This window comes from Pan troglodytes, chromosome 14, assembly GCF_028858775.2.
Source record: "Pan troglodytes isolate AG18354 chromosome 14, NHGRI_mPanTro3-v2.0_pri, whole genome shotgun sequence".
In the NCBI taxonomy this organism is placed as follows: domain Eukaryota; kingdom Metazoa; phylum Chordata; class Mammalia; order Primates; family Hominidae; genus Pan; species Pan troglodytes.
This window is the reverse complement of record NC_072412.2, coordinates 4,626,590-4,631,289: the sequence shown is the minus strand read 5'-3', so window position 1 is coordinate 4,631,289 and position 4,700 is coordinate 4,626,590.

The following is a 4,700-nucleotide window of genomic DNA, read 5'->3' as shown; positions in this document are numbered from 1 at the left end:
ATGAGAGCTCTACCCGGGCAGCTCCCACAGCCCAGGCGGCTGCCCACAAACCCACACGTGCGCAGTAAGGTGCCCACCTGTTGGTACCTGGGCCGGCTCTGTGATACCTGGGATGCCCAGGAAAGAGTGGCAGTTCTCCACTGTGTGGAGTCTCTCACCGGGCCTGGACCTAGAAGGCAGGAATCCCAGGCCGGTCAGCCTGGTGGAGGGTGGGGGGAGGACACACCCCTCCATAGCCAGCCAGTTGTTCCCCGAAAAATGGAGGCCACCACCCTTTCCCGACCCGACCCTGTCCCAAACCCGCGTCCTAAACTCCTCCAGCAGAGCCCGGTATTCTTCCTCGCTGAGGGGTACTTCCAGCGAAGCGGCCTCTTCCAAGGCCTCCAGCTCCCCTGGGGCCTCCGTTTCTAGGAAATATTGCGCCTGCTGCAGAAACTCCGGGCTCGCCAGGAGCTCATCCAGCAGCAGGCCAGAGGGGAGTGCAGATGAGCGCCCCAGCTCCTGGAGTGTCTGTGTGGGCGCCGGGATGCCTTGCGTCTGCCCCTGCCGCGCGGATGTTTCCGGGGGCGCGGGCTGGTGAGGTGGAGCTGCCCTGGCTTGGGGTTCCCACGCCGCCCCGGCGACCTGGAGACCCCGTCCCCAGCCACACCATGGAATCCGCCGGGATGCGGGTGGCACAAGCACACCTTGGCCCTGTGGCTCCACTTGAGCGGGCCCAGGCTGATCCACCACGCAAGAGCCCAGCAGGCCATCGCGCTGTGGTTCCTGGTCATCCTGGCTTATGCCTGGGTGCGGAGGCCACCGAAGAGCCTGAGGGTGGGAGAGCGCCCCTTCTGTATGAGCCGGGGCAACGTACACAAAATCCCTGCGTGCCGGGGTATGTTGGGAGATCCCCTCTGCCGGCGCGGCCTAGCTGGGCTGGAGCACGGGGACGGCCCTTGCTCCCTGGCTCAAGAAAGCCCCCTGTGGGAGAGCCCCAGGCGCGCAGGGCACGAGGCATGCATGAAGCATCTTTCCCCACACGCCGGTGTTGGCGAAGGCGACCCACGAGAGAGCTGGGTGACACCCGCCGGGGCAGCGTTGCACAGGCCGCCTGCCTGCACGGGCGCCATGCCAGCCTATCCCGGTCACCTGGCCCTTCGATTATGAAACCAGATCTGAATCCTGGACTCCGCGAGGCCAGTCTCTCTGGCCAGCTCTTCCCTGGCGTCGATGCCTGGAAAACGATCCTTCCCAGAGGCTCAGAGGAGCAGGGCTGTCTGGGATCCAGTGACGGCGGTCCGCTTTTGCCTGCCTTCCTGCGGGCCTCGTCTCCCAGGCCAGGGCCGAGATTCCCGCCGGTGCTGCCTCAGTTGACGTGACCTCTCATGCTGAAACAAAATCTGGACCCAGGGCTCCGGAATGCTGATGGCCTGGGTCAGACATTCTCTGGTGGTGATGCGCGGGTACGGGTTCCGCTCAAACCAGGCTCGCAGGGCCTCCCTTTGGCTTCAGGTCCAAACGAGTCTCCTTCGCCTTCCCTGTCCCCGGGCTTCCGCGGGGAGGGTGCCGTCCGAAGGTGTCGGGAGGGGCATCGCGGGGAGCCCCGGTCGGAATTTCACGGACAGACACGGGCAGAGAGAGGCCGGCGGGCTCCCATGCACCTCAGCCTGCCTTTGCACTGCACAAGGTGAAGCCAGGAGGCCTGCCGGGACAGAGAGCCAGCGCCTCTTATAAAGGCCCGCATGCAGGCAGGCTCCACCACTTCATGAATGGCGGTGAGCCCTGGGACATCCCACCCCACCCCGGAAGGGTCCCAGGGCGTTGAGACCTGCAGCGGGGCGATGGTGGTTTGGGTGGTGAGGGTGTCGTGATGGCGGTGGTGGGGCTGGAGACACTAAGAGGAAGGGGGAGAGGGGGAAGGGGTGAGGGGGGCGTGTTTCGGGAGCTGGCTCTCCGGAACTCTCCGTGCCCCTGCAGCCTCCCAGCTGCCACCATGGAGCGCCTGGCGGCGGAATGCAAACCTCTAGCTCTCTTTTCTGGCCTCCTGGCCTGACCTGCACTCATTGCGCCCCCAGGCTGTCGTGCAAGGGAGACCGCTGGCCTCTCTGTGCCCTTGTCCATCCATGAAATTCTGGCTGAGTTTCTCGCAACACCTTCCGACGCTCTTTCGTCAAAGCCTGGAGAATAGTTACATCTCCTGGATGATCAGTTCAGAAACATGTCACAGTGCTCACTCCCTGCGGAGCCTAGAGAAGATTTGCATCATTTGGGAGATCAGTGCAGAGATATATCACAATGTCCCCTGTACAAAAAGCCTGGAAATTATTTACATCACTTCAGTGATCAGTGCATAGGTATGTCAGAAATCCCCAGTAGGCTGAACCTAGACAAGGCTTACATCACTTAGGTTATCATTGTAGAGCTATGTGAAAATTCCCGTGTAGACAGAGCCTAGACAAGTGTTACAACACCTAGAGATCAGTGCAAGGATAAGTCGTAAAGCCTCCAGTAGGCAGAGTGTAGACAAGTGTTTCCTCCCTATGGTGATCAGTGCAGTGATATGTCACAAAGCCCCTGTAAACAGAACCTTGACAAGGGTTACATCACCTGTTTGATCAGTGGAAATGTATATCACAAAGCCCCCTGTAGGCAAAGCCCAGACAGTTGTTACATCACCTGGGTGAGCAGTGGAGAGATCTGTCACAATGCCCCTGTAGGCAGAGCTTAGACAAGGGTTACATCTCCTGGGTGATCAGTGCAGAGATATGCCAAAACGCTCCTGTAGGCTGAACCTAGTCAGGAGATACATCACCCGGGTGATCAGTGCAGAGATATGCGAGATTTTCCATGTAGGCAGAGCCTAGACAAGTGTTACATCACTTAGGGTATCAGAGCAGGTATAAGTCATAAAGCCTCCTGTAGCCAGAGTGTAGACAAGAGTTCCCACTCCAGGGTGACCAGTGCAGAGATGTGACACAAAGCCCCTGTAGGCAGAGCCTAGACAAGAGTTTCATCACTTGATTGATCATTTCAGAGATGTGTCACAATGTCCATGTAGGCAGATCTAAGACAAGATCCATCACCTGGGTGATCAGTGCAGAGATATGTACCAATGTCCCCTGTAGGCAGTGCCTAGACAACAGTTGCATCACCTCAGAGATCAGTGCATAGATATGTCACAAAGCCTTCTGTAGGCAAAGCTCATACAAGGCTTACATCAAGTAGGTGATCAGTGCAGTGATATGTCACAAAAATCCCTGTAGACAGAGCCTAGAAAGCAGTTACATCACCTGGGTGATCAGTGCAGATATTTGACACAATGCCTCCATAGAAAGAGCCTAGAGAAGACTTCCATCACCTGGGTTATCAGAGCAGAGATATGTCTCAAATCCCCCTATAGGCAGTGAATAGAGAAGAGTCCCATCACTTGGATGATCAGTGCAGAGATATTTCACAATGACCCCTGTAGGCAGATAGTGGAAAAGAGTTACCTAACCTAGGTGATCTGTGCAGAGCTATGTCAAAACGCCCCTGTAGGCAGAGCCTAGATAAATGTTAGATCACCTGGGTGATCAGCGCAGAGATTCGTCACAATACCCCCTGTAGGTGGAGCCTAGACAAGAGTTACATCACCTGGGTGATCAGTGCAGAGATATGTCACAAAGACCCTGTACGCAGAGCCTAAACAAGAGTTACATCACCTGGGTGATCAGTGCAGAAATATGTCACAAAGCCCCTCTAGGCCGAACCTAGACAAGAGTTACATCTCCTGGGTGATCAGTGCGAAGATATGTCACAAAGCCCCCTGTAGACAAATCCCAGAAAATTGTTACATCACCTGGGTGATCAGTGGAGATATCTGTCACAATTCGCCTTTAGGCGCAGCTTAGACAAGCGTTATATCACATGAGTGATCAGTGCAGAGATATGTCACTATGCTCCCATAGGCAGATCCAAGACAAGAGTCCATCACCTGGGTGATCAGTGCAGAAATATAACACAATGCTGCCATTAGGCAGACAGAGACAGGAGTTACATCACCTGCATGATCACTGCAGAGATATGTCACAATGCCCCTGTAGGCAGAGCCTAGACACGAGTCCCATCACCTGGGTGATCAGTGCAGAGTTATGTCACAATGCCCCCTTTTGGCAGAGCCTAGACAAGGGTGAAATCACCTGGGTGATCAGTGCAGAGATGTGTCACAAGCCCCCTGTAGCCAGAGCCTTGACAAGAGTTACATCAGCTGTGTGATCAGTGCAGTGACATGACACAATGTCCCTGTAGCCCTATCCTTGACAAAAGTGACATCACCTGGGTGATCAGTGCGGAGATATGTCACAATGTCTCCGATAGGCAGAGCCTAGACAAGAGTTACATCACCTGGGTGATCAGGGCAGAAATATATCCCAATGCCCCCTGTAAGCAGATCCCAGACAAGAGTTGCATCACCTAGGTGATCATTGCAGAGATATGTCTCAATGCCCCCTGTAGGCGAAGCCTATACAAGAGTTACATCATCTCGGTGATCAGTGCAGTGATATGTTAAAATGCCCCTGTAGTCAGAGGCTAGACAAGGGTTACATCACCTGGGTGATCAGTGTATAGATCTCTCACAATACCCCCTGTAAGCAGATCCTAGACAAGAGTTACATCACCTGGGTGATCAGTGAAAAGATATGTCATAAATCCCACTGTAGGAAAAGCCTAGATAATTT